Source organism: Nicotiana sylvestris, chromosome 1, assembly GCF_000393655.2.
Source record: "Nicotiana sylvestris chromosome 1, ASM39365v2, whole genome shotgun sequence".
Taxonomy (NCBI): Eukaryota; Viridiplantae; Streptophyta; class Magnoliopsida; order Solanales; family Solanaceae; genus Nicotiana; species Nicotiana sylvestris.
In genome coordinates, this window is record NC_091057.1 from 79908619 (window position 1) to 79930518 (window position 21900).

Here is a 21900-nt window from a genome sequence, read left to right on the forward strand (position 1 = left end):
TGCTCCAAGTGGTCGTGGTTCTCATATGCAGTATTTAGATCAGTTGCCCTATAGTGCACCGCCAGCTCCTATCAGTGCACCTCCGCTCTAGAGTTTTCAGAGTGGTTATTCAAGTCGTCAGGGTCAATAGCCGAGGGCTTGTTATACTTGTGGCAATACGAGGCATATTGCTAAATATTGCCCTTGAGCACCGAGTAGCTCTCAGCATCAGGGTTCCCATGCCATGGTTCAGGCACCGAGTATTCCACCGCCCGCTCAGCTAGCTAGAGGTGGAGGTAGAGGTTCTAGAGGTGGAGGTAGAGGTATTAGAGGTGGAAGTCAGGCTGCTAGAGGTGGAGTCCAGCCAGCAGGAGGTTGTCCCAAAGATGTAGTTCAGAGTGGTGGGACCCAGCCTCGATGTTATGCTTTTCCAGCCAGGCCTGAGGCTGAGGCTTCCGATGCGGTTATCACAAGTACTGATCTGGTTTGTAGTAGAGGTGCTTCTATTCTATTTGATCTAGGATTTAAATACTCATGTGTGTCATCTTATTTTGCACCGTATCTGGTCATGTCTAGTGATTCCTTGAGTGCTCCTGTATATGTGTCTATACCGGTGGGTGATTTTATTGTGGTAGATCGTGTCCATCATTCATGTATAGTTGTGATTGGGGGTCTTGAGACTCAAGTAGATTTGTTACTTCAGGATATGGTTGATTTTGTTGTCATATTAGGGATGGACTAGTTATCATCTAACCATGCTATCTTGGACTGTCATGCCAAGATTGTGACCTTAGACTTGTCAGGTTTACCTCGTTTAGAGTGGAGAGGGACTCCTGGTCATTCTACCTGTAGGGTTATCTCATATATGAAGGCTCAGCGTATGGTCGAGAAGGGGTGTTTGGCCTATTTGGCATATGTTCGTGATTCTAGTGCCGAGGTTCCTTCTATGGATTCTGTGCCTATTGTTCGTGAGTTTCCTGAGGTATTTCCTTCAGACCTGTCAGGTTTGTCACCCGACAAGGATATTGACTTCTGCATTGATTAGGCTTCGGGCACTCAGCCCATTTCTATCTCACCGTATCGTATGGCCCCGCCTGAGTTGAAAGAATTGAAGGAGAAGTTGCAAGACTTGCTTGATAAAGGCTTTATTAGACCTAGTGTCTCGCCTAGGGGTGCGCCGGTGTTGTTTGTTAAGAATAAGGACGGATCGATGAGGATGTGTATAGATTACCGGTAGTTGAACAAGGTTACAATCAAGAATAAATATCCATTGTCGAGGATTGATGATTTGATTGATTAGCTTCAGGGTGACAAGGTATTTTTGAAGATTAACTTGAGATCTGGCTAGCATCAGTTGAGGATTAGGGCATCCGATGTCCCTAAGACATCTTTCCGCACTCGGTACGGGCATTATAAGTTCTTGGTGATGTCATTCAGAGACAAATACCCCAGCAGCTTTCATGGATTTGATGAACCGGGTGTTCAAGCCTTACTTAAATTCATTCGTGATAGTCTTCATTGATGATATTTTGATCTATTCCTGCAGTCGGGAGGAGCATGAGCAGCATCTGAGAGTTATTCTTCAGATTTTGAGAGATAGTCAGTTGTATGCTAAGTTTTCAAAGTATGAGTTCTGGTTGAGTTCAGTTGCATTCTTGGGTCACGTTGTTTCGGCAAAGGGTATTCAGGTGGATCCGAAGAAGATAGAGGCAGTCAAGAACTGGCCAACACCTGCATCAGCTACAAAGATCCGGAGTTTCTTGGGTTTGGCACATTATTATCGTCGGTTTGTGGAGGGGTTTTCATCTATTGCAGCCCCGATGACTAGGTTGACCCAGAAGGGTGCCCAGTTCAGGTGGTCGGACGAATGTGAGGTGAGCTTTCGAAAGCTCAAGACAGCTTTGACTATGGCACCGGTGTTGGTATTGCCTACAGGTTCAGGGCCTTATACAGTTTATTGTGGAGTATCTCGTATTGGACTTGGTGCGGTGTTGATGCAGGATGGCAAGGTCATTGCTTATGCTTTGCGACAGTTGAAGATTCATGAGAAGAATTATCCAGTTCATGATTTGGAGTTAGAAGCCATTGTTCATGCGTTGAAGATTTGGAGGCACTTTTTATATGGCGTATCATGTGAGGTGTTCATGGATCACAAGAGTCTGCAGTATTTGTTCAAGCAGAAGGAGCTAAATTTGAGGTAGAAAAGGTGGTTGGAGCTATTGAAAGACTATGATATCACCATCTTATATCATCCGGGAAAGGCCAATGTGGCGGCCGATATTTTGAGTAGAAAGTTAGCCAGTATGGGCAGTCTTGTATATATTCCGGTCGGGAAGATACCGCTTGCTTTGGATGTTCAGGCTTTGGCCAATCAGTTCGTGAGGTTTGATATTTCTGAGCCCGATCGTGTGTTACTTGCACAGTCGCTCATTCTTCATCATTTGAGCGTATCCGAGATCGGCAGTATGATGATCCTCATTTGCTTATCCTTAGAGAAACAGTACGGCACGGAGGTGCCAAGCAGGTTACGGTTGGAGATGATGGAGTTTTGAGGATGCAGGGTCGTATTTGTGTGCCTAATGTGGATGGTCTTCGAGAGTTGATTTTAGAGGAGGCCCACAATTCTCGGTACTCTATTCATCTGGGCATTGCTAAGAAGTATCAGGATTTGCGGCAGCATTATTGGTGGAGGAGGATGAAGAAGGATATTGTTGCATATGTGGCTCGGTGTTTGAATTGTCAGCAGGTAAAGTACGAGCATTAGAGACCTGGTGGTTTGTTCCAGAAGATTGAGATTCCTGAGTGGAAGTGGGAGACTATCACTATGGACTTTGTTGTTGGACTCCCACGGACTCAGAGGAAGTTCGATGCAGTATGGGTTATTGTTGATAGGGTGACCAAGTCAGCACATTTCATTCTTGTGGCAGTTTCCTATTCTTCTAAGAGGTTAGCTGAGATCTATATCCGGGAGATTGTTTATCTTCATGGTGTACCCGTGTCTATCATTTCGGACCGAGGTACGCAGCTTACCTCACATTTCTAGAGGGCAGTGTAGCCTGAGTTGGGCACACGGGTCGAGTTAAGCACAACATTTCATCCTCAGACGGACGGGCAGTCCGAGCGTACTATTCATATTATGGAAGAAATGCTCCGAGCTTGTGTCATTGACTTTGGATCCTCTTTGGATCAGTTCTTGCCTTTAGCGGAGTTTTCCTACAACAATAGCTACCAGTCGAGCATCTAGATGGCTCCTTATGAGGCTTTATATGGTACGCGGTGTCGGTCGTCGGTTGGATGGTTTGAGCCGGGAAAGGCTCGGTTGTTGGGTACGGATCTAGTACAGGATGCCTTAGACAAGGTTAAGATTATTAAGGATAGGCCTCGTACAACTCAGTCCAGGCAAAAGAGTTATGTCGATCGTATGGTTCGTGATATGGCATTCATGGTGGGCGAGAGGGTGTTGCTTCGGGTGTTGCCTATGAAGGGAATGATGAGATTTGGGAAGAGGGGCAAGCTTATTCCTAGATTCATTGGCCCGTTTGAGATTCTTGATCGAGTGGGAGAGGTGGCTTACAGACTTGCATTGCTGCCGAGTTTATCAACCATGCATCCAGTGTTTCATGTCCATGCTTCGGAAGTATCACGGCGATCCATCCCACGTGTTAGACTTTAGTACTGTCCAGTTGGACAAAGACTTGTCCTATGAGGAGGAGCTGGTAGATATTCTAGACCAGCAGGTTCGTTAGTTGAGATCGACGAGTTTCCCTTCTATTCATGTTCGGTGGAGAAACCAGCCTGCTGAGGCACCTACCTGGGAGTCCGAGTTCGATATGCAGAGCCGATATCCCCATCTTTTCTCCGACTCAGGTACTTTTCTTATGTCCGTTCGAGGACGAACGGTTGTTTTAGAGGTGGAGAGTGTGATGACCTTTTGAAAGTAAATTTTGTGTTCTGAGGCCTTAAAACCTCTTTTTGTCTCACCTCGATTTGCATGCGTAGTTCGGGTGCATTTTCAGAAAGTTTTAATGTGAAAACTAAGTGAAATAAGGAATTTGGCTTTTAAAATTGAATAAAGTTGAGTTTGGTCAACATTCTTGGTAAACATACCTAGACCCGTAATCTGATAGTCGCGTAGGGTCCGTAGAAAACTTTGGGACTTGGGAGTATACCTGGAATCGAATTTCGTGGTCCCAAGACCGAGAAATGAATTTTTAAAGAAAATTATTTTCTAAAAAATATAAAGGTTTTTAGAAGTGAATTGATGCATTTTCTTGATGGTATCGGGCCCGAATCTTGGTTCTGGAGCCCAGTACAAGTTTGAAATAATAATTAAGTTAGAATCTGTGAAGTTTGGTAAGAATTGGAGTCCATTTAGTATAAATCGGACCTTTATTTGAGAAATTGAAAATTTTAATGTTCTTGAGTGATTTCATTAACTTGAGGCTTAAATCATAGTTGTTGATGTTATTTTGATGATTTGATCGCACGAGCAAGTCCGTATGATATTTTTGGACTTGCGTGCATGTTTGGTTTGGAGCCCCGAGGGCTCGGGTGAGTTTTGGATAGGCAGCGGAGTGAAATTGGACTTAGAAAAACTGTTGGTGTATTGCATGTCTGCAGGCTTCGCAATTTGAAGCCTGGCTCGCAAATGTGAACTCGTATTTGCGACTAACCATCGCATTTTCGATGACTAGGTAGTGGGTGACCTTCGCATTTGCGAAGCTCCAGTCGCAAAAGCGACTCCAACAGTGTTCGCAATTGCGAACAGTCGTTCGCATTTACGAGGTTAACAGGGCAGGCCTTCCTTCGCAATTGCGAAGTTTTGGCCGCAATTGCGAGTTCACATTTGCGAACATAACATCGCAAATGCGATATCTGCGCCTGTGCAAAATCAAACTTAGACGGAATTTTCTTCATTTTTCAAACTCCCTCAAACCCTAAGCTCTCTTGGGCGTTTTTTCAAAGAAAAGTTCTTCTCCAAATCGATTGTAAGTCATTTCTAACTCATTTTCTGTAATCTATAACATCTTTTCACATGATTTCAATTCAAAATCAAGGGTTTTCATGGGAGAAATTGGATGTTTTGGGTAGAACTTAGAATTTTCAAATTTTGGGGATTTGGACTTCGATTTGAGGTCCGATTTCAAAACAAATTATATATTTGAGTTCGTAGGGGAATGGGTAATCGGGTTTTGGTTCGAACCTTGGGTTTTGATCATGTGGGCCCGGGTCAATTTTTGACTTTTTGGAAAAATCATTTTAAAACCTATTTTCATGCATTAGAATTGATTCATTTAGCATTTATTAATATTATTAAGTAAATTATGGCTAGACACAAGCGAATTGGTGGTGAAAACAAGAGGTAAAGCGGCAGTTGAGGCTTGATTGTGTTCGTGACATTGAGGTAAGTGTTTGGTCTAACCTTAGCTTGAGGGATTAGGAGTTGTGTCCTATTTGCTATGTGTTAATTGTTGAGTACGACATATAGGAGTGGTGACGAGTATCTATACATCGGTGTCAAGCATGCCCGTGAGTCTTATACTATGATTAACGTTTCATATTGTTCATACTTTATATGATGATTTCTATTGTTGAATAAGGCTTGTGGAAGTATTATTGGTAATTGCACATTGTTGAGCGTTGGCTCAAGTTGAGAATGGAGTTGTGAAGTAATTGTGAAAAAGAGAATATGTTTATGATATTGTCTCCTTTGCCGGGATGTTATTGCTTTTGATATTATCTCCCTTGCCGGGATGCTATTACTCATGATATTGTTCCCCTTGCCGGGATATTATTGTTATGCTATTGTTCCCTAGCTGGGATTTTATTGTGATATTATTAATTCCCTTGTCCAAATTGCTTTGTGATTGTTGCTTGGGTAAGGAAGAGTGTAAAGCACGAAGGATGATGCCGTGCATGATTTTGAGAGTGTTAATGCACGAACGGTGATGTCGTGCCGATATTGTGAGGTAAAAGCACGAAGGGTGATGCCGTGTTGCACGATGTACAATGTCGCGCCATGATATGAGTGATAATGCATGAAGGATAATTTCGTGCCTTGATTACATTAGGTAAAAGTACGAAGGGTGATGACGTGCCGATTCTAATGATTTTTATGGTGAGGATGAGGGTAAAAGCACGAAGGGTGATGTCGTGCACATGTTATTGAGTTCTTGATTCTTGCTGATAATTGAATTATGGATTTCTTTACATTCTTCTATTGGTTTTCTGTTGTTACCTGATATTCCCCTCAGCATGTTTTCCCCCTCCTATATTTAACTGTAAATTTCTGCCTTTATTTTTCCGTTGTATATGATTTAACTGCACATGTTTATTTGGTAATCTTGACCTAGCCTCGTCACTACTTCGCCGAGGTTAGGCTAGGCACTTACCAGCACATGTGGTCGGTTATACTGATACTACACTCTGCACTGTGTGCAGATCCCGATGTTGCAGCTTTTGGACCACAGTGAGCTTGTTGCCTTCAGTCCATCAGGCGACCCGAGGTAGTCCTGCAGGCGTCTGCAGGCCTTGGCGTCCCCTTCTTATCTAGTTTTTTCTTCTGTTCTTTATTATATCAGAGATAGATATGTATCTATTTTGTTTGGACCCTATTTATAGTATTCTTAGACAATCTGTGAGATTGTGACACCAGTTCTTGGTAGCTTATGTTTATGGATTTGTATCGGTATTATTTTAAGTTGTTGCATTTCATTCTTCCGCTTTATTATTTCCGTTGTTTATAAAATGTTAACTCATAATTGTTAAGAGATTAAAAATGAAAATGATTTATTAATTGGAATAATTAGCTTGCCTAGCTTTCACTAGTAGGCGCCATCACGACTCCCGAGGGTGGAAAATTTGGATCGTGACATCTGGCCTCAGATGAAAAAGATTCAACTGATAAGAAATATAAAGTAAGAGCAGATTCGATATTCAGTGTCTTCTTGCTTCGTGTCGGAAGCATATAATAAAAGATGATTTGGTTCTTCCTGAACACTTGGTTATCAATCCCAATAGTAATAGTATGCATTTGATAAGATAAATATTTCTATCATTAGATTAAAACGCAATTTGTACAAATCGCATGATAGAATTAAAAGGACATTTTAGCTAGCAGTAATGAATATGTTGATTGCAAAATTTTATAGCAAAACAAAATAATTTTATGTTTTTGACTCAGCAGAAAATGATACCAATAATTACAACCAAGAAGAATACTTAAATACTTTAATACCAAATGGCCTTCTACCATACCTGTTTGTTATCAAGTTTATTATTTTTTACATATGTTAGTGTCACCATATATATAATATACTAATTTGATCTTCCATTGTATATAGGTTGATTTTGAAGAAAAATGTGTTGTCATGCTACTGAAAAATTTAAATACGCCGAATAGCTTATGTAATAGCACACAGATGGTATATAGAAGTTTTGACAATAACGTCACACATGCAAAAATTATGATACTGGTCAATGTGCTTCTAAGTATATTCTTATCTCTGAATTCAACTTTTGTCTTTCGAAACTAAAGAATATCCTTTTAAATTTGTGTGAAAATAATTTTTAGTATGTTTATGTTTTGCAAATATAATAAATAAAATACAAGAACAAACATCCTAAATATTAGACTATATTTACCAAAGTATATTTTCTTGCACGAACAACTGTATGTTGCACTTTCAAAAGGGATATCAAGATCGACAACAAGAGTTCTGGCTAAGGCAGAGCAACCAAAGCATTAGGAGGAAACATGCACAAAAAAATATTGTCCACAAAGAAGTATCCGTTAAAATACCATCATATTAAATAATTTTAAACTATAATACATAATTATCTAACTAACATGATAAAATTGATCATTTGTGTAAGTTTTGATGATGTTCTTTTATTTTAAATTCATGTATTATACTAATGTAATGATATTTTTCGGCATTTAGATGATTGTTGTATTAGTATACATAAATTTCTCTTATTAATTAAATTTTATTGTTCCTTCATATAAATAAATATTTAAATCATCACGTATATATATATATATATATATATATGAATATTTTTGGTGAAGCGATGTCGAATAATCACATAATCTACAGAATGCAATTGTAGTAATGGCGCGGGCTAGTCGCATTTTAGCCTAGTAATTAAAAAATAATCAGTGTCATAAAGTTTTAAATTCTATAAGTGAAACTCCATGACATATATCGTAGATATTCATGACCGATGAAATTTGAAACTCCATAAGAGTGTCCATGGCTATTTTAAGTAGTAATGGCTGAAAAAGGCTATTGGCTCCCCTCAAAGGATCAAAACGATCAGTGGATCATAGAGAAGCTTATGTCTTTGAGCCCAGTGCTTATGAGATGAAATATACAAAATTGCTTGTACATTTGGACTTGTCCATATCCTACACGTACACGGTGACCTTTTGACAAACGTCATTGAAAGAAGAAGTGATACTACTCATACTCAAGACTCAAGAGTGTGGCAGAGTTGTTTGGAATTCGTCTATGTTTCTTAAAATGAAAAACCTGAGCATTTTACTACCCTTAGTTAGCATACACAATGTCAATAATTAGCTGGAGCAGTATGTTTCAATTCAAACACCCGATGCCTCAAGCAAAAATAACAAACTGACCTAAACATAACTTCCCAACTTCTTTAGGAATAAAAGATTAAAAAGTTTTGACTAAGAAAATGAGGTAGATGAAAAATAAGGGATTTTTTTTCCAAATAAAATACAATAAACATCCTTATGCTAACTCATCAGGTTTGAGTCTCAGACCTTTATCAAAAAACCTAACAACTTCTCAACTGGACCAAAGAATGACCTGCCCTGTTGTATATATTTTGTATATACAATTTGCCTACAATTATATTAGTTGTATATATTTTGTATGCCGTTTCTGCACCCGACATATAAAATATATACAATTTCTTTATGTCTTCCTCTCATTCGAGTTTCAAACTGAATTTCTAACCAAAACCACCTCGAATTATAAACTCCAAAGAATATTTTCTATCATTTGCAACAACACTCAATCAAACATATTAACAAATTTGCAAAATTCAATTTTTAAATTTAAAGCTACGAAGCTTTTTAATGATGGCTAATAGAGTATAATCTCTTAACTAATCACATAAATTTGCTCATCAATTTCCTATTCTGAACAATTTGTGTAATCATGCTTCTATTTTTTCTTTTTTACCAGATTTTCTATGATGTTTGCAGTAGCATCGCTCTTCCTAAATTAATAGCTTCCTCTTAATTTCCATCACCAAATTTGTCATTTTTCGTGGGGTTTGATGTTTTTTCCGAAGCATGTCTACATCCATAAGTGTATGTTTTTCCCATAGAAGTTTAAAGATGCATTGTCAACGCGAATACATTATTTTGTATATAATTGGTAAACTGTATATCGACTTGTAATTAAATTAAAACTTCAATAGTGAGGGTAAATAAGTTTCAAAAATAATATAAATAAGTAAAAATCTCTTCTAGAAACTTATATTTGATTAAATAATAGAAATAGCCACAAATAGACAATATCTATCAATAATTAGCTATTACCAAAAATAGCCATAAAAAATTATCAATAATATAGAACATTCAAGAAGCCTAGGCAAAAATATTTTTTTTCAATTCGTATATATGGAATTTGTTAAAAATATATACAAAATTTGAGAGAGACCGGAGGTGATTTGGACTAATTAGGAGTTAAAATTCGTTATATCCAACATTAAAAATATAGGCAAAAAAGTTTTTTTTTCTCAATGAGTATGATTGCAATTTGTTAAAAACACATTGATGAGGCAATATACAAAATTTGAGGAAGACTAAAGGTGATTTGGACTAGTTTTGAATCAAAATTCCTAATTGAGATTGAGTTTAAAAATTTCTCTACAACATATGTATCTCACATATAGGTGTATACATGAATATATATGGGATACACATAGGGTGTATTTGGTATGAAGGAAAATATTTTTCAATTTTTCCATGTTTGGTTGGCTTAAATATTTTGAAAAATATTTTCCTCATCAACTCATTTTAAATGGTTTCCCTATCAATAGAAGGGAAAACATTTTCCAAAACTCTTTTTCAATCTTCCCCATCCTATTCGTTATCCCTACCAACCCCCACCAACCCATCCCCACACCTCTACCCCCACCCACCCACCCCCTACCCTACCCCACCCTACCCTCGACCCCCACGCCTAATAGAAATCTATAATATATTAAAAGCACAAAGCCCCTATTAAAATGTCTTTGTCTTTTTTACCCTCTAAAAATTAATTTCACACTAGACAAAATAGTCATTTAATTATTTCTCTAGTTTTATAGACTTTGAAATCAATTAAAATTTTACTTATTATATTTTTTCTTATTTGAACTATATAAAAGTCTTAATATTTGGATTTTAACTGACATGTAACATATTAATTAAATCAAAAACCAACGGTACCATCCAAAGCAAAGCTACACTATCATCGTTAAATATCCTCCGAAAATTCTAAAAAGTAAAACAAAAGCAAGAAAAAGAATTTGAATTGAATATTGCTATTATTTAAAACTTTTAAATAAAATAATATTTAGGATTCTAAATTCATAATTTACCACTTTTACTTTTTTGAAACTTCTTACCCTCTAAATTAATTAAAAATGAATTTTATTTCCAGCTAAAAAATATAAATAGTTCAGAATAACATCGAAACCTGGACAAATCATAGAAGGAAGAAAACAAGCTGGTCAAGCCAAATATGTACTGTTGAGTTATTCAGCAGACAAATATTTTTCATTTTGCTTATAATTTTGGGAAACTTTGGAGGAAATATTTAAAAATACAAAATTGGTTGTTCGGTCGAAATTAATTGTATTAATTTCAGTTATGGAGCTCAAATTTCAATGTTCTCGTGTGAAAAAGTAAATCAACATTGTACACGGCGAATCCGGGGGCCCGATTTCCCCGTCATAAGGACCGTCTCGCGGTCATGTCCCTCGAAGCCCGAAGCCAAGGTCGAGACTCATCCTCGAGGTTCGACATATATCGGTCCAAAGGATATCGCATTCTGACAAATATAGTGGGCTACAGCAGGCGATGGGGGAGTTCCCAAGGCATGCGGCTTAACCTGACAAGGTTGGTCTATCCGGGGCCTATTTTTAAGATGTCACGTCTAGCCATCCTATCTCCACACCTTTACGGTTAACACGTTTTGTATTATAACGGATTCCCCTACTATATAAAGGGGATCTCCATCACTTTGTAGGCTCGGCTGATGTTGCTCCATTTCTCCACAAGTGCAATAATATATTTCTCTCTCTCTTCTTTCTAACTTGCTCGTTCTCGCTGGCCCGAGGCCACTTTAATATTTATTGCTATCTTACTTGTTCTTTATTTTATTGCTTGGCATTGGGGTATAACAAGCCTTATTTAATCATATCTTAGTTGTTATTCTATTCTCGACTGCCCCCGCTAGCTCGAGCTCGACCCTGACGTCGACCCGTAGGTCCCCCATCAATCAGTCCTATATCCAGGCAGCAGGCCCCTCGGTTTGATTACTGCCTCGTTTTAGCTTGCATTTCATCATTAAACTTCATATTCTTAGCATCAACTGCTCTAAACAACTAGCTCGATAATAGATCACGTATTAGAATTTCATTTATAAATTTAATTGTTGTTACCATTTTCACGGTAAACAGTTTGGCGCCCACCGTGGGGCTAAAAATAATAGTGATTATTTTCTTGCTGGTTTTATTCCAAAAACGCAAGTTATCTTTCACACTTTTTCTTGCCCAAGATCTATTCTTTCAAGACGGAACGCCTGGCTCGACTAGTGAAATGGGAAGTCGGAACCTCAAAGGCGACAGAGAAAAGGGCACGATCGACCTAGAGACCGGTGTCCACATGATTATTGGGGGAACCAATGTTCCCCGAGGACCCGTGTCCAAATGAACGAGAACATCTGCTATAGAAGAGGGACCGGCCCGAGAACGCTTACCCGAAGAAGCCCTCATATTCAGCGAAGAGGATCTCGAGGATATGATGGAACCGCACAACGACACGCCAGTAATCTCGTTTCTCTCAAACAACACCAGGATAAAGCGCGTGCTCGTGGATCCAGGCAGCTCGGTCAACATAATCGGGTCAGAAGTAGTAGAACAGCTAGGGCTGCTCAGCCAAGTTGTTCCCACCCCTCGAGTTCTCCACCGCTTCAACATGATCGGAGAAGAAATGAAGGGAGAGATCACCCTCCCGATCAACACGTCTGGCACAACTCAGAACACCAAGTTTCAGGTCATCGACGGCGACATGAGATACAATGCCTTACTTGGCAGGCCTTGGATACACAACATAAGGGCAGTGCCCTCGACCTTGCACTAGGTGATAAGGTTTCCCACAAGGGATTACGTCACAACCATATGCGGAGAACAGCGGGCAGCAAAGGAAATGTTCGCGGTCCACCACGAGACGCCAACCCCCACATGCCCGGCCTCGGACAAGGAGGGAAGCGTGCAGACCCTTGAAGACGATGAGGAAGACTTCTTCACCCCCCGAACCTTCGTCGCCCCCGAGGAATCTGATGCGACCAAGTCAACAGTCGAAGAGCTGGAGCAGACCGTTTTGATCAAACACCTCCCGGATCGCAAGATATACCTGGGAACGGGGCTGACCCCCGAACTGAGGACATGGTTTATTCAATTCCTTAGTAACAATATCGACTATTTCGTCTGGTCCCACTTAGATATGACAGGTATCCCACCGAAAATAACCTCCCACAGACTAAGCATTGACCCTAAATTCAAACCTGTGAAGCAAAAGAGAAGGCCGCAGTCCGAGGTAAAACATGCCTTCATCAAAGAGGAAGTAGCAAAACCTTTTAAAATCGGATCCATTAGGGAGGTAAAGTATCCCGAATGGCTAGCTAACATAGTGGTAGTGCCAAAAAAGGGGAACAAGCTAAGGATGTGCGTAGACTATAAAGATTTGAACAAAGCATGCCCCAAAGATTCCTTCCCGTTGCCTAACATCGATCGCCTGATCGATGCTACGGCTGGCCACGAGACCCTCACTTTCCTCGATGCCTACTCGGGTACAATCAAATCCAGATGGACCTTGAGGACAGGGAAAAGACATCATTCATCACGAAGTACGGTACATATTGTTATAATATAATGCCCTTCGGGCTAAAAAATGCGGAAGCAACATACCAACGCCTAGTTAATAAAATGTTCGAGCACCAAGTAGGTAAACCAATAGAGGTATATATTGATGATATGCTAGTCAAATCCCTGCGCGCAGAGGACCATCTGACCCATTTACAGGAAACTTTCGACATCCTCAGAAGCTACAACATGAAGCTCAACCCTGAGAAGTGTGCCTTCGGAGTAGGCTTGGGTAAATTCCTGGGCTTCATGGTTTCAAACAGGGGGATCGAAATCAATCCCGACAAAATAAAGTCCATCGAAGAAATCACGGTGTGAACAACGTAAAGGCCGTTCAACGGCTGACAGGGCGGATCGTGGCCTTGGTCAGATTCATATCGAGATCATCAGACAAAAGCCACCATTTCTTTGCCCTACTCAAAAGAAAGAACAACTTCGAATGGACTCCAGAATGCCAACATGCCCTAGAAGAACTGAAACGGTACCTATCTAGCTCGCATTTGCTGCACACACCCAAGGAGGATGAAACGCTATACCTATACCTGGCCATGTCCGAAATAGTGGTAAGCGGCGTACTGGTCCGAGAAGATCAAGGTACATAATTTCCTATTTATTATGTAAGTCGAACCTTGGGGGACGCCGAAACCCGATAACCCCATCTGGAAAAATTGGCTCTCGCACTAATAAGCGCCTCGCGCAAGCTGAAGCCTTACTTTTAATGCCACCGAATCTGCGTCCTGTCGACTTATCCCCTCCGGAGTGTACTGCACAAACCTGAGTTATCGGGTAGATTGGCCAAATGGGCCATTGAACTCGGGGGGTATGATATCAAGTATCAACCTCGGACGGCCATCAAGTCCCAAATCCTAGCGGATTTCGTGGCCGACTTCTCGCCATCCCTCGTGCCCAAGGTAGAGAAGGAGCTTCTGGTAAAATCAGGCACGTCCTCCGGGGTAAGGACCCTATTCACAGATGGTGACACAAACGTAAAAGGATCCGGACTCGGTATAGTCCTAAAGCCGCCCGTCGGCGGCATAATCAGGCAATCCTTACAAACCACAAAGCTAACTAATAATGAAGCCTAGTACGAGGCTATGATTACAGGTTTGGAGTTGGCCAAACGTCTGGGAGCTGAGACTGTCGAGGAAAAATGCGATTCGCTCCTCGTGGTAAGCCAAGTAAACGGAAGCTACGAAGCCCGAGAAGACAAGATGCAAAGGTATTAGGACAAAATCCAAATCATATTACGTCGCTTCAAAGAATGGACCTTGGTCCATGTGCCCCGGGAGCAGAATAGCGAGGCTGCTGCCCTCACAAACCTGGGGTCTTCCGCTGAAGAAGAAGACCTGCTCCCCGGAACTGTCCTCCAACTGTTCAAATCTGTGGTCGGGGAAGGTCATGCGGAAATTAACTCCACCATCCTGACATGGGATTGGAGAAACAAATACATCATTTATCTAAAGGACGGGAAGCTACCCACAGATCCAAAAGAATCGAGGGCCCTGCAAACCAAAACGACCCAGTTCTCCCTCGACAAAAATGGGTCTCTCTATAGGAGAACTTTCGATGGCCTCCTAGCGATATGCTTGGGACCGGGCGACACAAATTATGTGCTCTGAGAGATCCACGAGGGCACATGTGAAAATCACTCCGGGGCCGATTCCTTAGTCCGAAAGGTGATCAGAGCGGGCTACTATTGGGACAGCATGGAAAAAGACACCAGAGAATTCGTCCGAAAATGCGACAAGTGTCAGAGGTTCACTCTCATGATCCACCAGCCCGGTGAACAACTGCATTCTGTTCTATCACCATGGTCATTCATGAAGTGGGGGATGGACATCGTCGGCCCTTTGCCGACGGCTCCAGTTAAGGCCAGATTCATTCTATTTATGACTGATTACTTCTCAAAATGGGTGGAAGCGCAGGCCTTCGAGAAAATAAGAGAGAAGGAAGTCATCAATTTTATATGGGAACACATCATATACCGGTTCGGGATCCCGTCCGAAATAACATGCGACAACGGGAGGCAATTCATCGGGAGTAAGGTAACAGAGTTCCTTGAAGACAACAAAATCAAGAGAATCCCGTTGACGCCATACGACCCGTGTGCGAACGGCCAAGCCAAATCTATGAATAAAACCATCATTCAAAACTTGAAAAATAAGTTGGAAAGCGCCAAGGGAAAATGGAGAGAAATGTTGCCCGAGGTACTGCGGGCATATCGGACAACTACAAAATCGAGCACCGGGGAGACACCCTTCTCTCTAGTATATGGCGCTGAAGCACTGATACTAGTGGAAGTCGGGGAACCAAGCGCCAGATTCTGGCACACTAACAAGGGATCAAACAACAAATCCATGGCAACGGCTCTCGAGTTACTCGATGAAAGATGGGAAGCCTCGCTGGTTCAGATGGCTGCCCAGAAGTAGAAAATCAAAAGATACTACAACATAAGAACGAATCTCCAATACTTCGGAATCGGAGACTTGGTCCTAAAGAAGGTCACTCTCAACACTAGAAACCCTAATGAAGGGAAGCTGGGCTAAAATTGGGAAGGGTCATACCGTATCCTTGGGATAGTTGGCAAAGGATCCTATAAGCTTGGTACCATGGAGGGCGAGCAGCTTCCGAGTAACTGGAATGTATCGATGCTTAAGTGGTATTACTGTTAGGCCGTCTAGTTGTGAAACCCCACAAATATCCTCAAGCCAACGTCGCACTCTTTTCCTTCGATCGGGTTTTTTTATCCCGAAACGGGTTTTTGCCTGCAAGGTTTTTAACGAGGCGACGTCCATGCACTTCCCAAGAAGGATTCGAAGAGCCTACCGGGTTTCCTTTTCAACCAGCCTCGCCCCAGGAAAATGACGAATGAGGCTTCGATAGGAAAGAACGTACCGGATCGAACGGTCCGAGGAGCCGCGCCTGCACGGGCCGAGCCCGCAAAAAACAAAACAGCATGTATTTATGCCAAGCAATAAAGAATATCTTCTGGAATCTCGTACTCCGAAAAAAGGGATTTCAACATACTCACGGTTAAGGACTCTCCACCAAATGCGTCCTGAAATAATCGGAGACTTAGCATCAACAATTCGGCACCCGCACGACCCCGGGGTCGGAACTCGGGGCTCATAAAACATCAACAAGGTAACTCCGAGCTCATGAATAATGGCCTTCAGGCCTAAGCAAACTCGATGACTCGGAGACTGTCGCTAATTGCCATGCACTGGAAACCCCGAAATTGTAAGACCCCGAGTGGGCAAATTTGGTATAACCAGATCTATTCTACAAAGCAACACAAACTGTAAGACCTCAATAGTCATGATAAAACTGTAAGACCTCAACAGTCATGATAAAACTGTAAGACCTCAACAGGCATGACAAACTGTAAGACCTCAACAAGCATGAAAATCCCGAAGTTTAGGCTATACGTCGCATTTGTAAGAATCCTGAAAGGGCATACCCTCGATGTAGATGCCTAAACTATTACTCGGGATCAAAAATGGCTCCGTCCAAACACACATGACTACGGTCAAAATGGCTGATACAACCAAATTAACACGACTTGGGGATGCCCGACCATCGCTAAACAAAATCCAGGCTATTACTTCGAATATACTTCGGAAAGAACCAGTTAAAGCAGGCTTCCCTCAACAGGCAAAAACGAGCTTCGACCATGTCAGCTCCAAATCACAAGGCGTCGATCTACTCGACCTGCGAGCTAAAAACCTTCCGAGGTGCTTAAACATCACCGATAACGACTTGAAATCGAGGTTCTTCCAGAACCGACGACGGGTCAGGCAAAATTATTTCAAAAGACCTTAACAAGCGGAACACAAAGCCTACAAAAATCCCATGGGCAAAAGCGTAAGAGTCATTGTCGCCATCCAAAACGAGCCTCCGGGCCACACACTAAAATGTCTCAACGACCAAAACAGCGTAAGAGCCACTGTCGCCAGCTTGAAAATTGACAACTTGAGGATTAAAATGAGCTCGAGTCGTTACCCGATTCGGAGACCGGATCCAAAATAGTTAACTATAAAAGCCTCAGGGCCGCATATCAAAAGGTCACAACGACCAAACAACATAAGAGCCACTATCACCGGTTTGAAGATCAGAAAAACTTGAGGGTCAATTAAAGCTCGAGTCACAATGTGACTCGGAGACTGGACCCAAAATAGTTGAAATAACAAACGCCCAAGGGAAAGAAATAAAAACCATCATCGTCCGCCTATACAGGCGCGAAAAAACTTGAGGGTTAATTAAAGCTCAAGTCGCAACGCGACTCGGAGACTGAACCCAAAACAAGCCAAATACAAATGCCCAAGGGTAAGGGAAAAGAACTGTCATCGCCCAACTGCGCAGACACAGGAGAGCAGAAATCAATAAGGCTCGGGACAAACCCGGCCCGAAAACCCAACGCAAAACGGCTGGGCAAAAGAGCAAGGGCCCTCATGGTGGTTCACATCGGAAGCCGCATCAACCAGCCGCACGACAATTCCCGAGCTAGCCTAAACAGGCCACATGGCTATATTGGGGGTCTAAGGTTTGTTCGCCAATCCTTGTTGAATTTAGAGCAGAAAGGGAATAAGGGAAACAAATCCACGGGATTCTCCTCATACATATGCCGAAATAAAAGTACTGTATACAAACAGGGAGATCAACAGGAAAAAACAACAGATCCTAATCTATTGCCGAACCGACGGCCTTAAAAGTTGCATCTGGGCGATTACGAATCCCCCGATGGCCCTTTCTCGATGGCGTCCTCCTTCTCCGGGGATCCACCCCCATTTTTTACCCCGTTCGAGCTTCCTTCCAATGCGCCCTCGATGGTCAGCATTTGGGGACCTGGCCAAACACGATCCGCGGCTCGAGGTAAAGTTGGGCCAGCCCCCTCGAACGCCCTCTCAATGCAAGAATCTGCGACGACCACTCCTCCCCCATACAAAGATACAAGTGCCTTAGCCTCAACTTTGATCCGAAACAGTATAACCACCAGCTCGGAATGGAGGCTCTTATACTTGCCGCCATCCTCCTTCGCGTCTTGGAGCTGACTCTAAATCAAGGCAACTCTCCCCCTGAGGTTGTCCCTTTCGAAAGACACCTCACTCGCATGCCGACTAAGCTCGGAGATTTCAGCATCTCTGGCCCGAAGCTCCCATCTCAGCAGGGCGTTCTCCTTCTCAAACTGCACAAATCGGGGCCCAAGGATTTAAAAGTGATGGAATTTCACAAGGGCTCAAATGACAGTTAAAAATAAGGGATGAATAACCTGTTCGGTGAAATAGGCTTTCTCACACTCGCGACAACTCACCTCGTGTTGATACTGGGCGAGGGCCTGGTTATAAAGCGCTTCGACCTAGAACCACATAAAAAATTAAAAAAAGAGTTAAGAGGATAAAACGGAGCAGCCCGAAGCAGCAGACAAGGCTAGATGAAGGCGTTGACCTTGGAACCACCCTCAAGAATGATTGTCGGGCTCCCGAGTACGTCTCCGCCTTTTATCAGTGCTCCCGCCACGGAAGGCTCCTTACAAGACTCATCTTGCATTCCGGAAGATGAAAGGATCACCCCATTTGGAGAATTAACAATATCCAACGGGCTAACGGGGTTAGCCTGAATCTCCATCCTCTGTTCATCTCGGGTCCCAAATCGAGGTCCCTCCAAACTGCCTGCCTAGGGCGTCCTGGTTCGAGGAGGACTCCGGCCACTTGCCAATTCAAGGGCAGTGCTCGATACCCCATCCATTGCCCCACCAGCCCCAAAGAGAATAGGTAGGTGTACACACTCAGAAAGCCGGCCTTATAAGCCGTAATATCTTCATCCCCAACGGGAATCTCCACGAGCACAGTATCTCCCTAGCAATAGTCGGCCTTCACTCTTTTGATGTCCGTTATAGAGCTGATGTACCGAGTTACAGGCTCGCGATGCCCTGACTTCGAGAAGGGTCTCTCGACCCTAAAATCGGAGGTCATCATAAAGGGTCCCGGAATGCACTCCTCATCACGGAGGGGAGTGGCCACTTCACCTTGAGAGAAGAACGAAGAGGATGAGCCCGCAACCTCCAGGGAAGCATAAGTGGAAATATTCGTCATCCTTGGGGAACTCTGAGGAAAGAAGAAAAGGGGGGTTGTGTCCCTGAGAAAGAGCGAGAACGAGGGGAAACAGACTTCATTAAGGGTTTTGAACACGAGATGGAATCTATAAAGAAAGAGACGAGTATTTGTAAAAGCACCATGGAAACATTGAAGGAAGCCAACCGCCGCAGTCAATGCTGAAATCTGCAGAAACGGTGTACGTAATACGCCTTGACATCTTGTATCTGTTCGCAAGGGCATCAGCGGAAGCAGGGGTTCAGAACCGTTTCTTATCATTTCTTGTCGCCTTCACTCTAAGAAATGCGGAGACTATCTGTACACGGCGAATCTGGGGGCCCGATTTCCCCGTCATAAGGACCGTCTCGCGGTCATGTCCCTCGAAGCTCGAAGCCAAGGTCGAGACTCATCTTCGAGGTTAACATATATCGGTCCAAAGGATATCGCATTCCGACAAATATAGCGGGCTACAACAGGCGAGGGGGAGTTCCCAAGGCACGCGGCTTAACCTGACAAGGTTGGTCTATCCGGGGCCTATTTTTAAGATGTCACGTCTAGCCATCCTATCTCCATACCTTTACGGTTAACACGTTTTGTATTATAACGGATTCCTCTCCTATACAAAGGGGATCCCCATCACTTTGTAGGCTCGTCTGATGTTGCTCCATTTCTCCACAAGTGCAATAATATCTCTCTCTCTCTCTCTTCTTTCTAACTTGCTCGTTCTCGCTGGCCCGAGACTACTTTAATATTTATCGTTATCTTACTTGTTCTTCATTTTATTGCTTGGCAATGGGTATAACAAGCCCTATTTAATCATATCTTAACTGTTATTCTATTCTCGACTGCCCCCGATAGCTCTAGCTCGAGCTCGACCCTGACGTCGACCCCGAGGTCCACCATCGATCAGTCCTATATCCGGGCAGCAGGCTCCTCGGTTTGATTACTGCCTCGTTTTAGCTTGCATTTCATCGTTAAACTTCATATTCTTAGCATCAACTGCTCTAAACAACTAGCTCGAGAATAGATCACGTATTTTTAGAATCCCATTTACAAATTTAATTATTGTTAACATTTTCACGGTAAACAAGCATACTAGTTCCTTTGGGTTTATTTGAATTTTTAGAAGAATAATTGAATTCTTAAAGGAAAATAGAGTTGTGAAAACGATGAGGGGGACATGAAACATGGGAATTGGGGGAGGGTAGGTATGAGAAGAGTATCATAGAAAATTATATTCCAAAAAAAAAAAATTCTACTCTCTAATAATCAAATACTAAAAAATATTTTCCGGAAAAAATTTTCCATTCACCAACCAAACATAGGAAAATAAGTGATAACACCATTTATTTTCCAAGAAAACAATTTCCAGGAAAATGTTTTTCAAGCTTCATACCAAACACACCCATATTTGCTAATCTTTTTCCTAATGTTTTCAATAGTATTTTATGAATTTGCTAATTTTAATAGCAGTTTAGCTCTAAAAGGCCTAAATTGGCAGTTTCCTTCTTATAATTTTCATTATTTCTTGTACTTGATGAATTCCTATTAGATGCCATGAATATCTAAAATAGTTAAAAAAGACAGCAGAATAAAGCAACCACATCGAGTTGAACAAATTCATATGTTGGAGATAGGTGCAACAACGTATTTGGGAATCGGAGCATGTCTCTAACGGTTATTGGGGGCCAATTTTTAATTCGCAAATTTTCGGAGTGGTGGGTTGTGGGTTTTCCTGCAAATTAGGAAAGGGCAACAATAGGTTTTTCCTCTAAAATTTGGATGATAGTACAGGCTGATTAGTTAGTACTACAAAAACACAAAAAGAGAGTTTATTTTGTGCAGTGAAAATAAAAATACAAAAAAGAGATATAATACGTATATGTTTTTTTTTTTAGTAGACAGGATCAAAGTTGTATTTACTGGAGTAGCTTTTAAGCACCTCAAGTCCTCAACAAGCTACAATACCGACGAAAGGTTCAACCCAGTCAGTCCACAAGCACATGTCCAATTAGGGGTATTTAATGGGCGGGTTAAACAGATTTTGGACGGACTAAAATAGGCTGAATTAATAAATTGACAGGTCATTGACCAATCCAAAAGTTAGTTAGATCGAGATGAATTGGATTAAGATAGGCTAAAATTTGGATCATAACCTAACCCGCCCAAACTCTTATCAAACTTCAATTAACACTCTCTCCATTCCAATTTATGTGAACCTGTTTGACTGGGCACAGAGTTTAAGAAAAAATGAAAACTTTTGGAATTTGTGGTCCTAAACAAGTTAAAAAGGAGTCCAGAGTATTTGTGTGGTTATAAAAGCTTCTCATTAGGGGTAGAGTTGTAAGTTTATACTAAATTGTTTCCAAATTTAGAAAGGGTTCATTCTTTTTGGAATGGACCAAAAAGGAAATAGGTTCACATAAACTGGAACGGAGGGAGTATGTGCATTATTCATATGAATTTTGTATAATTACCAAGTAAGACTTTTTTCTTTTGTTATGGTCATATATAATATATCAAACAAAAAAGGATTGTTTCGAAAATACTTTGAAAAAGTTACTCATGGATCATTTTGGGTTAAAAATTGTAAAAATTGCATTGGCGCCCTATTCGGTCGCCCTCATTTAACCTATATCCACTTTTTAAAAAAGTTTTGACC